This window comes from Emydura macquarii, unplaced genomic scaffold (assembly GCF_026122565.2).
Source record: "Emydura macquarii macquarii isolate MOO-44397 ecotype Brisbane River unplaced genomic scaffold, CSIRO-AGI_Emac_v2 contig_67, whole genome shotgun sequence".
Taxonomy (NCBI): domain Eukaryota; kingdom Metazoa; phylum Chordata; order Testudines; family Chelidae; genus Emydura; species Emydura macquarii.
In genome coordinates this window covers 12,653,071-12,666,166 of record NW_027130204.1, presented here as the reverse complement: position 1 = coordinate 12,666,166, position 13,096 = coordinate 12,653,071, and the positions used below count along the sequence as shown (strand labels likewise).

The 13,096-nt window shown below is 43.0% G+C and overlaps 1 protein-coding gene across 1 annotated transcript in view; it reads right to left on the bottom strand.

Annotated features, from left to right (window-relative positions):
* Positions 1–11,490, bottom strand: part of ANXA11 (annexin A11) — a 48,532-nt gene extending 37,042 nt beyond the window's left edge. The window contains exon 1 of the mRNA XM_067539793.1: positions 10,981–11,490. The gene's annotated coding sequence lies outside the window, so the exon portion shown is untranslated. The remainder of the gene's footprint in view (positions 1–10,980) is intronic.
* Between the last annotated feature and the right edge of the window lie 1,606 nt (positions 11,491–13,096).

Here is a 13,096-nt window from a genome sequence, read left to right as displayed (position 1 = left end):
AGACTCCTCTAGTTCGAACCAAAGCTCCATGTAGACAAGCTCTTGGTTTATTAAAAAGTCTCTAGTTACATACTGGGGACAACATATACCAAAGCCTTTAACTGTGTCTTTACAAGCTTCTAAATTCCTCATCCAGTGATATGTCAACTAATTCTCTCTCTCCGTTTACAGGTAGGCCAACTTCTTTTTGATCTCTTCAGCAGCCCTAATTGAGCCTCTCTCTTTTGTGGCACCACGTTGGTACATTCGTTGGAAATGCTTCTTGTACTTTCAGACAAAAAACATTTTTGACAACACACATGCCATGACACTTGCTTTGAGAGGCACTGTGAGAACAAGATGTTTGAATAAGGAAAACATCTTCCACTGACATCAAAGTAAGTCAACGAGCTCTTGGAATATATGATTGAATTATAACTATTAAATTGAATCATAATATGTTCTTTAAAGTCATTTGGAACATAGCTGAACAGCCCCCATCAAAATATCATGGATATTTTTCAGAGTTCAATTACTTCTCAGGAGGTTTATCTCTTCTATTTTAAAAGGGCATACATCCAACACAACCTAAACCTTGCAAAATGTCAGCCTTCAAAATTTAGCCTTTTTGTCTTAATTACTCTGAGTAGGTTTTTTTTTCCAAAGAGTCAAACAGTACTAAAATAACCTTGACTCCCTTTTTGTATGAATACACACACACAAGAAAAAGCAGGGGCGTATTTAAGTTCCCTTACAAAGAAAAAACAAACATTCCTCACCATGATGGCAATTTGTATTACAAACCACTGCCTTGTTTATTGTTTGTTGTGTAACAGACTTCATAAGGTGGGGCAGCAGCCACCCTCTAAGGCCAGAGGGTTCAGGCATTCTCTCCACCTAGCTTGGGGAAATAAAGAAAAAAAAAGGAAAAAAAAAAAAAGAAATACAGATGCCTTTCAAAAGCTCCGTTGCAAATACTTGTATTTCTGTTCCAGAGATTGCAAAAGAAGAGGGGAAAAATACAACAACATCTAGCTCGAAAGGAGACAACCATATATTGGAACTGGAAGAGATCTTTGTAGAAACTGTATTTGTGAAACCTATGCAGAATAAACATAGGAATGTGTTCTCTAAGATGCTAGTTAGATTTGACAAGAGCAAGCTCAAAGCACAGTTAAATATCAGTCTGCAGATACACGAGTCTCCATTAAAAACTGTTGACTGGTTAACATTCACTACATACTTAACTCCTTCAGGTGCTGGACTATCCTGAAGGTCAATATGCAAAGTACCATATTCAGTAGTTGGAGTCAGCCTACCTGCTTTGTTAATGATTGCAAAGAGTTACTGCTCTGCCTCAACTAACGCCTCACAGGCACCATGTTGACTGTATTTAAATCAGAAGTCCGTTTGTTCCACAGTGATTAAACATTTACTAAAATAGTCAAAGGGTAGTTAAAAGAAAGTAACGCTTGGTCTACACTAGAAAATTAAATCAGCTTAACTATGTCACTCACGGGTGTGAAAAAAATCCACACTCTTGAACAGTGCAGTTAAAATGACCTAAATCCCATTATAGACAGCACTACATTGTCTTCTTCTGTCAACCTAGCTACAGGCTCTCTGATGGGGGGTGGGAAGATGGATTGCCTATGCCAACAGAACTCCTACCGTTGCTGTAGCTTGTCTCTACACTGAAGGAAGCACCACAGCGCTTACAAGATGTGACCCATCTATCACCTCACACCCAGCACGTGTTGAAACAACAAAACAATTCTGAAAGGATATGGCCAATTTGCATCTTTAATATAAAAACTGGTTAAAAAATTGTCAGACTTCAATTTTTTAATTTTTTTTTTTTAAATAATTTTGACAAATACTTATGTTTATTTTATCACAACAGTTGTGTGAAATTATGGGGGGGGGGGGGGGAAGACAACCATTTAATGATGGACATTACGATTCAAAAAGTTTTATAAACTGTTAAAACACAAATTGTCAACATCACATCTCAGAATATACAGAGTATATATATCCTTAAGTCAAAAACCATACCTGTTTTCACTATTCATTTGCTAGTCTCTTTATAAAAAGGGTAATTCAAAAGTCTAAATTATTGGATTTTGACTCTACCAAGCTCCCAAGCAGGATGTTTCTTCCTTTGCTACCTGTAAATGTCCTCAGTTTGTGCGTATACGGTGAAATCAACATTTACTGACATTTACCAATAAAATCTAATCCTTCCAGGCCTAAACACAGCTTCGGAGACAATCACCTTTCTATCAGATCTCTGGATTTTTATCATTATTATTAAAACAACGTTCTGTCAATGTTAACGAGTCTTTTCAGCAATGGAGAAACGGGCTAACTTTTACAGGGTTCAGCCTGATTACGTCCAAAGTTCTGTCAAATGTGGCAGGTAATTTGATGCTTGTAACTATAGTCGGTAGAATATTTTCAGACAAAATGATTTTCAAGCTGGAAGTGTCCCTTGATAAATAACATTGTGCATGCTACCTGAACAGTATTACTAAAGATCAGCCCAAACCAAACCCCAAAGTGGGAGTTTCACACGTGGATGTAAACTTTATATTTGGCTTTTAATTCTCTAATGGAACAAACTAAAATTGTGCCTCAAAGCTCCCTTGAACGTCAAGGAAGCTTTGTAGCTGAGGACCGTCTTCCACTGTTCCCACATGATGGCTTTTCAGTGGCTGGCTTAAGTACCAGAAGGTGGTATCACAATGCAATGCCTAGCTGAGAAGTATCCACAATCAAAAACCTAATCAGCACAAGAGGCACTGACTGGTACTTCTTCACAGTCTCAGTGGAAGCCATGCATTAAAGAGTTAGAGACTGAATTACATTCACACATCTAAAAAAGGTAGGCACTCAGGGTCATTCTGGTGCTGCTACCATACCTGTTTTGTGGATAAAGAGGAATTCAGTCTCCAGAACTGAAATAGACCAGCACCCTTATTCCTCTTTTTTCATTCCTTGTCCCCGCGTAATCTGCTTATGCCTGGGCTCAATGGCCCCATTCATCTTGAGGGGGCGGGGAGGAGAGCCTTTGCTGATTTGCTGGGCTCCACCTACCATCCCACGTATCAAATGGACAGGCACTTTTCTTTCACACACAAATCATTTGCACCGACACCACTGAGTGTACCTTAAAAAAATTGCACCTCAAGTCCATCCCCCAAAGTTATTTGTAATCACTAACCCGGATTTTTCTTCTCTTTTAAAGAATAAAATAGTACCAAGCCTGCCCTTGGAACTCATTTTCTAAAACGGCCTTTTAATAGTGTCAGTGACGTGTTGCAAACACAGACATTCTACTTCTGCAAAACCAAGTAAGAAATATCCCAGCTTCCCTCTCAAACAAGGACCAACACCACACCCTCATGTCCTCTGTGCTTTAAATTTGCCTGGATACTTCCTTAGTCAGTCTTCTGACACAACAGCAAGGAAAATGGAGCACAACCACCACATGCAGTTGAATAGACCTAGGAGAGACAGATCAAAGGGATACACACCTCAGGCCCTCCTCAAAACTTGTTCAAGGTCTACATTAAGCGAAAAATATGCATTTAACACAAACGGGCTTGGTCAAGTCTGGGATGGGCAGGTACGGCAGCAAAGCCCCATCTATGCTAGAAAGGATATGCATTATGGCTACCACCACCTGTCATGCAAGGGTGCTGGTGGTGTAGGCACAGAGCTGGGCGAATAACTGATTTTTTCAGTTCAAAGTGGCAGTTCCCCCCCCCCCAAAATTAAATTAAATTAAAAATAAAACAAAAAAATAGTTCAACCCAGACAATCTGAATTTTTTTTTTTTTTTTTTTTAATTCACCAAAACAGAGTCTGTTTTGGGCCTGTTCCACAGTGCGAGATTCAAGCAGATCCCAAATGAGCACATCCAATTGCTGGGCTAACACCAAGACACCATCACTCAATCCCTGTCATATTGTGAATGGCCAAAATCGTTTTAATCAAATCAACGCCGTTTCAGATCCACTGGAGCTGCATTTTTCAGTCAAATAAACTATTCATCTGAAAAATTTTGCCCAGCTCTAGACAGGCATTGGTGTAGACAGCGCTTCGGTATTCTTACCACCACATAACAAAAGCCTGTTCAGACCAAGTTCCCATGACATAATATCTGAGCCGCATCTACACCAATTGCTTAGCAGTAGTGCAGCTACCACACGGCTGGCTTCTGCTATTACATGAACAGAAATTCCCTTAGGGTAGATGCACCATAGACCAGCTCCCCAGCTCGTAGCAAATACCTGCTGCCTGGACACCCCTCTTCACATGTGATTCCTCCCTTTAAAAAGCCAGATCAATTGTTGACAGAACTAGCACCATCAATGGTCTAATTTCAGAGGACGCTTTAGATAATAAAATCAGAGGGCAGGATCTCGCATTAAGACTGGGATGGAGCAACCGTGGAAGCAAGACATTGTAAATATTCACTGCTGCCCTTTTCCCTAGCTATATACCTGCAGCAAAGCAGGATATTTCACCCTGGCAGCTGCCTGACGGTCAATATAATATTTGCATAATAGGAGAAGCTGAAAAATACAATAGGGTCTCTGTTGTTCAGGTCAACCGCAAACCATTTAACTGAGATGTTAAAGGGCCCAACAGTGGTGTTTTACCAAAACTAAAAGGACTACCTATATCCACACTATTCATTATAAAAGACGTGTTAAGGCAATCATCTATGCATCTACCTGTGCATTCTATTCCTATATAATTTCTGGATATGTAGAAAATTAGCAGGCTCCGGTTTGGGACCCCTGGCATTTAGTATCAAACTTCAGATATTTGCCAGTACATTTTGAATCATCACTGTTATGTGGAATATCTGGAAAAGAAAACATTGGAGCTCAGTGTCTCCTCTGTGCTACTGCGTCTTACCCAGGTCCAGAGCCAGATGTCAGATCATTTTCTTCAGCCGAGCACTAGCAACGCTGTTTATTGCAGGTGGCCTCCCGGCATATTTGTGGTGCCATTGCTTCTAGGTAGAGCCCCACGCGCTAAGTGACTCTTTGCCAACCAGATTTGCCACAGAATTACGCTCTACCACATACATCTTAATTTTTTTTTAAACGACGCTTTCAGTGCTTATGGTACTGCTGAAAACTCTTCCAAGTATATTCTGTCCACAAACAGCATAGAGCAATAAAACTGAAAGGGGGCAAAGTAACTTACTTTTATGCTTGTTTTACAAGTCCAAGTTGCCTTTTGAAGTGCCCAAAGCTATAGGTGTCCCCTACCCAGTTGTCAAGACCTACATCTTTTCCCCACATAGCTCATATAATACAGTTAAAGCCTACAATACATAGCACTGCATTGGGTGTATGAAGTGGCACCTTGAGAAATGAAGGTTTAGGAGTTGTGCAAAACAAATGTAATTTGATACGAAAACAAACAACAGAAGGGCACTGGTTGTATTACGCACTTTCAGAGTTAATTCAGGATAAACCTCCATTTATGAGTTTAAGTGAAGTTGACACAGGATTCCTACATGCAGCACCAGGGGAGCCATACTAAAGAGTACATGGAGCCTTGCCCTTAGAATTGACAGCAGCCCTGTTAATACACAGCTACTGTCACATCTGGCCAACATCTTTGGTCATATCTGTACTCTAACCAGAGCATCCCTTTTGCCATCTCTGGATCGTAATGCAGAGATAGTAAATGGTCCTCCAGAGCCTGCATTTACAGTAACTTGCTGATTTATGAACTAGTAAATACAATATTCTATAGGCTTGAGTTCAGGCAAAGAATTGCTGACTGGATTCTTACGCTAACTATTTTTCTAACAACACTGGCTTCCCCTTAAATATCATCAAAGCAATTCGACATGCAATATGACTTCAAACCCTCTCCACAGCTGTGATGTCAACAAATCATTTAGTTACTTCTGACACTGATGCTGGCAGACCAGGTATCTCCCACCCAAGCCCCTTCGGTCTCAAATAAACACTGACAAGCACATAGCTGGAACCAATCTAGCTCGCCTGTGTGTTAGCATCGTTAAAACAGGTATTAGAATTCTAAGTATGTGGTTAGACTTGATGAAATGTTTGTAAATTGCTGCATGGATTTATCTCACTTCTTATATCTATCTATAAGGAAGTGATTCCAACTCTAAGTCACCAGACAGAAGAGAAAGCATTAATGAGTGTGAAATATTAGTTTCCAGCAGGAGGTGTTATCCCTTGGTCACCAAAAAGCCCATCAACACCAGACGAACCATCATGGAACATCAGAGGACAAACAACTTCCTTGATTGCTCCTCTCCTCAACCCCATGAAGAGGAGCTGTGCAAGTGAATTCCTCCGAACAGCTGAATCTGCAACTCAAGCAAAAGGCGGGAAGGAATAAAAAGCCCTAACAAGGAGAAACTGTATCTTTTATGCTGCTTGAACTCTGAGGGGCAAGGATTACTAAGCATAAGCAAAAGAACCCCTGTGCTTGGCCTAAGTTAGCCCTAAAGGACATAGAGAGCTTGCTTATTATATATAGAAGCTTCTATCACTTTTGGAAACTTAAGTTTTGAACCCATTTGTGTTTATCTGTGTTTACCTGGTTTAACCTTGTAAATAAGGCTCATTTCCTTCTCCTAATTAGCAACTCTTTAGATAGAGTATTACAAGTTTGGCTACAAGCATTGTTTTTTGGTGTGAGATCTAAGGTGCACCTGACCTGGGGTAAATGACTGGTCCTTTGGGACTGGGAATAACCTGAATATTGCTGTGATATTTGGTGTAAGTGACATCTATCACAAAGACAAGAGAGATCGGTGTACCCAAGGGGACCGTCTAGGACTCTGTGTTAGTGCTGGTATAGTGCTTGAAGAGTTTACACTTGATAACTGGCTAGTGAAATCTAAGTATAGAACTCACAACCAATTTGGAGTTTGTGCTCTGGTTCTTAACTGTCTGCCCTGTGATTGGTACCGTTGCTCTTAAGCCACTGCAGGACAGCACGACAGACACCTTGTGCTCTTATGACGCAGGGCTTCTGGTGACTACTAGATACAAGGATTAGCAGGTGGGATTTCCAAAAGTGCCTCAGTGAGACTGAGGCCTAATCTCCATTTAACGGTTATTGAAGCTAGGCATCCCTACTCCTTAGGCACTTTGAAAGTCTCGCCCAATACTTCTAGCCTGGTTTTAGCTGCCGTGCCTTCCGAATCCGGCAACTCTGCAAGGAAAGTAGATAGACATAACGCCAAGTTCTCTGCTGGCATAACTCCATTGCAAACAGACAAAATGGCCTTATGTATTTTAAGGCTTGGTTTATGACATTCATTTCCGATGGCTTACCCAATGGCAGTTTTATTTTTATTTTATTTTTTATGGGTTGAGGGAAAGAACTGACATGCACAATCCCGTGTCTCTTTGCCCCAACACAGTTTTCCCTCACTTCCTGAAGCATCCATCACTTGCCATTCCTCCTCGAGACACTAGGGATACGTCTTCACTGACAGCAGCAGTGGATCTGGATCAATTGAGTGGTCAGTGAAGACCTGCTCAATTGATCCAGAAGTTGACTTGTTAAAACCACTCCCTCAAGTAGCACAGTGCTGCGTGAACAGGAACACAGTTCCCATCGGCGCAGCGCTGTGAAGACACCACGTAGAAGAGGAGTTACGAAGATGACGGGAGTTACACAAGCTACTCTGCGTAGCTTGCGTAACTCCTGTCAACGGCCACTGTATTTGAAGGTAAGTGTAGACCAGGCCTAGATCTACCCTCTCTATGCTCCACCTCATGACAAGGATTCCCATTAATCTGACAGTTTGTTCCTCTGGCTATTTCTACATTTGAGCTGGGATGCGTGTCACACAGAAGTGCCCACGCTAGTGCCTAAGGAGAGCAGTGTGTCCAGATTGGTATGGACGACAGGACAGCTTGGGCTTGCCACCCAATATGCAGCCAGGGGGTCAGGCAGGACTGTACTCCAGCCCAAGTGGCCACCTGTGCCACCACGAACACACTGCATGTTTAGGTGCTAGCTCAAGCAAAGCTAGCACAGGTACGTCTACACGAGCTGCGTGTCACACTTCCCAGCATGAAGAGGTCTGATAAAACAACAAAGGTTTTGTTACTGTACACAGCAGAGCCAAATACTCAAAAGAAAGTGAGGATACATTTGGCCACAACTGCAAGAGACAAAACTATTTTCCTGTGTGAAACCTCTTCATCTATATACACATCCAAGAACACCACAAGTGCTCAACTTGAGAATATTTGCACTGATGTCAACAGAATTACTCACAGGCTTGAAGTTAAGCACTCGTGTAAGCATGTGCAAGCACAGGGCCTAGTTCACCGAGGTCACTACATTTCATTTAGAAGCATACCCTAAAAGTTAAGAGCCTGATTTACATGAGGGTACACATGTACAAGTCCACCTATTTTTCATCTTTGGTTAAGCAGATAAGTAAGTGGTGGTGGTGTTTTGCTACCAAAGGCTCTTAAGCAAAGTAAGCAGTCATGGGATAAGAGGGAAGGTCTTCTCCTGGAGCAGTAACTGGTTAAAAGACAGGAAACAAAGGGTAGGAATAAATGGTCAGTTTGCAGAACGGAGAGAGGTAAATAGTGGTGTCCCCCAGGGGTGTGTACTGGGACTAGTACTGTTCAACATATTCATAAATGATCTGGAAAAAAAGGTAAACAGGGAGGTGGCAAAATTCGCAGATGATACAAAACAACTCTAGATAGTGAAGTCCAAAGCAGACTGTGAAAAGTTACAAAAGGATCTCACAAAACTGGGTGACTGGACAACAAAATAGCAGATGAAATTCAATGCTGATAAATGCAAAGTAATGCGCGTTGGAAAACATAATCCCAACTACACATATGAAATGACAAGATCTAAGTTAGCTGTTACCACTCAAGAAAGAGATCTTGGAGTCATTGTGGATAGTTCTCTGAAAACATTCACTGAACGTGTGGCGACAGTCCAGAAAAAACCTAACAGAATGTTGGGAATCATTGGGAAATGGATAGATAAGAGAGAAAATCATAGTGCCACTTTATAAAATCCATGGTACGCCCATTTCTTAAATACTGCGTGCAGATCTGGTAACCCCATCTCAAAAAAAATATACTGGAATCGGAAAAGATATAGAAAAGTGCAACAAAAACGATTATGGGTATGGAAGCGCTTTCATATGAGGAGAGGTTATTAAGACTGGAACTTCTCGACTAGGAAAAGAGACAACTAAAGGAGGAATATGACAGATCTATAAAATCATGACTGGTATGAAGAAAATAAATAAGGAAGTGTTATTTACTCTTTTTCATAACACAAGAACTAGGGGTCACCAAATGAAATTAATAGGCAAAGGTTTAAAATGAACAAAAAGGCAGTATTTCTTCATGCAATGCACTGTCAACCTGTGGAACTCTTTGCCAGAGGATGGTTTGTGAAGGCCAAGACTATAACAGGATTAAAAAAAGAACTAGATAAATTCATGGAGGTTAGATCCATCAGTGGCTATTATAGCCAGGACGGGCAGGGATGCAAAACCATGTTCTGAAGTGTACTTCGCCTCCCTTTGCCAGAAGCCAGGAATGGACAACGGGATGGGTCACTTGATGGTTTCCTGTTCTGTTCTTCTGAAAATGGTCAGTGCCAGGTGCTTCAGAGGGAATGAAAGGACACTGGGTTAAAGGGACCATTGGTCTGACCCAGTGTGGCCATTCTTCTGTCCTGTGTTCACCCTCCTATATTCATGAGTAGACAAAGTATTAAAAAATACAAGAACACTGCCCAAGAGCAATTCATATAGATTTCAATACGCTGTCCATTCACAAGGATAGAGCTAGGCAGCAGCACAGAAGGATATCAGGATGATCACATTCAATGTAGGCAGGTGTTACGCCCACGCTGAATCCAGGGTCTATTGTTGTCAGGTTTCTCAGAAAATATTTTGAATTTTTAATCTATGTTGCAATCCTGGTTTTGTAGGGACTCAGACTTTCCAGGATATAGAGGGCTTTTTGTTTTGTTTGTTTGTTTTTGAGAGTCTATATACAATTAAAGGTCAATTTGATCATGAATCTGTCAACTTCAGCCATGTCCCATTAAGATTTTACATACAAAATACATATTTCCCTCAATCCAAAAATAAAGTGTGCAGCAACTGCCAGTAAATGGCCAGCTTTTAGTGCTTATGCTTAGCTCAAACTGGATTTCTCTGCAATAAACAACCAAGGCAAACAACAATAAACATGCTACTATTATTATCAACTAAAGGAGACCACATACAGAAAGTTGCTTTTGTAGTTCCACCTTGTGTATTTTGGAAACATACCACACACCCAAGAACAACAAATGATGTAGCAACATTCTGGAAGGAATTTTGCTGAAAAGGAAAACACCTTCAGCAGATGAAATGCACATGTATGAGCTACTGAACAACACAGTTCAACCAAGTTTTGTTATGAGCCACTCTCCTGGAGAAATGCTGCCCGGAAGCAACCACGTCATGGTATCACACTGTTAGCTATTGCCCAAAAGAATAGTAGGAAAGTGTGCGCCCATGGAGAGGGATGTAAACATGAGAGTTTACACCTCCCCTCCCAATACACACACCCCTCCTCTCTCCTTTCAGCAGTAGTCCCTGAGCAGTGAAATTGACACTTGCATAGCAGCACTGGGGGAGCGGGGGGCCTTAGTCATGTGCCCCCACTGTGCTCGGTGCTGCACAAACCAGAAACACACAGAGCCCTGCCCAAAAGTCTCAACCTCAGCAAACCACCCCCAACAAACCAGCCCAGACACCCGTGCACGCAAACCCCAAGGCCTGACTCTACCCTGGGGGGCAACGTCAGGGCTTCAGGGAGATCAGCCTCGGGCAGGGGAATTGCTCACCCAGCCCGTCCAGGGGGTGCCACCACCGGCGCCCGGCAGCACGACCCAGCCACCCCCCGCCGGGGCTCAGGGTCCCAGCGCCGGGCTTCCCCCTACCTGCGGAGCGGCCAGGAAACGAAGGGGAGGCGGCTGCTTCTCCGCTCAGCTGCGGGCGCGCCAGGGGAGGAGGACGGAACTGGCGTGCACCGCTGCAGCTCCTCGGCTGGTGAGAGCTCGTCGCTTCTCTTCCTCCCTCTGCTCTGCGCTGGGCGCGGCGGGGCGGAGCGGGGCGGGGTTACAGAGCTTTGCCCGCCCCCCCCGGAGCGATGGAAAACCTGACACGGCCGCTCGCCCTGCCTGCAGCCCGGGGGACAGGCACCGCCCTCTGTCCCAGGCGGGCCCGGCTAGGGCGCACGGGAAAGCAGAGCGCGCCGCTGTGCCCAAAGCGCCTAGCCAGCTCCAGCAGCAGTGCCAAGCTCCTCCCCCGCTCCTGGCCCTGCTCCTGCCTCGGCTATCCAGCAGGCAGGTGTGCTGGGGCCGGCCCTCTGTGGGGCAGTGGTAGAGGGGGGGAATCACCGAAAATGGGGTCCCTCAGCCCGCCCTTCCGCGCTGTGACTGCAGGGGCGGGCAGTGCGCCTGGCCCAGCCCCGGGGGTGGTCACTTTCCACTGACTAAACCGAAAAGGAAACGGGATGGATAATTTTAAGCAATTTTTTTGTTGCCCCATCCTTGTGACTAATCGTCAGGTGTTTGAATTCTCTTCTCTCCCCCCCCCCCCAGGAAATCACCCTGCTTCCGCAGACTCTACGTCAGAACAGCAGTTGTGTCACTCTTCTTAAACAGCCCTTTAGAAATGGAGAAGTCATCCGCTCCCTCCCCTAGGCCACTTTCACACTCCCGTGAGTAATTATTCTTTATAGAATACAGTACCACAGTGCGTAGGGGGCCAAGACATGGATCAAGATCCCATTGCACAAAGCGCTGTACAAACACAGAACAAAAGACTGCCCTTGCTCCAAAAAGCTTGTTACATAGAAGTAATGGGGTGGTAGCCTCACATTTTTCATTTTGTTTAGAAAATATTGCACTGAACAGTGAAAACACATCTTCCATTTACACCAGCCCATTCATCCAAGAAATAGGGACTTTCTACACTACAGTCCTGATTATCCCTTCTGCTGCAATTCAGATGATCAAGGAGAGAAAATGTAAATGACGGGCATGAAAAGAGATGCTAGAACCAAGATTTTAAGGCTAGATGGAATGGTGAGGATCATCTGCTCTGATCTCTTGCACTAGACACTTAAGAAAACCTCACCCCGTAAACTCTGCAGCAAACCCAATCCCACTTGTTTAGCTACAGCATATTTTGGATTTCATTATGCCTTTTTTTCTTTCTCATTTAAAGAGCTTTTATTAGTTGTAGATCGTGATCCAGCCATCTCTTAACCTTATCTTGGATAAACTAAATAGATTGAGCTAGGGGACCCAGAAGGTACACACCCAAAGAGTTCTGAAGGAATTTAAGAAGGACGTAGCTGAACTGCTATAAAAAAATCTGCAAAGTGTCCTTAATATCAGCTACTGTATTGGAGAGTAGGGAATGATGTGCTAAGGACGATCCTGGATGCTATAAGCCCATCAACTTTACTTCACTACCAGGAAAACTGCTTGCCAGGATAGTTTAAAATAGAATTATTAGATAGCTGGGTGAAAATGATATGATAAAGGCAAAGCAGCACATCTTCTGCTAAGGAAAATCACAGCTCTACCTCCAATCAATAGGAATTCTTTGAGACCATCAACAAATCAGTGGATGACGGTAAACCGGTTGACAATTTATTTGTCAAATGATTTTTGCAAGTCCAAAGTCCTTCACAAAAGGCTACTCATGAAACAAAATAGTAATGGAGTAAGAGTTAAAGTCATGGATTAGAAACAAGCCAAGAGAGAAAACTACACATAAATGTTCAATTTTTCACAGGCCAAACTGGGTAGCCTAAACTTCTATAAACCATCTAGAAGAAGGAAAGAACTGCAAGGCATCCAGATTTGCAGATGAGATCACATTATTTAAGTTAACTTCAGAGAGCCTAACAAAGTTAGGTGAATGTGCAGCATGAGGGAAGACTACATTCAATGTTGACAAATGCAAAGTGAGGCACATGGGAAGGAATAATTTAAACTACACATTCATGTTGCTGGGATCTACATTAACTGTACCACTCAGGCA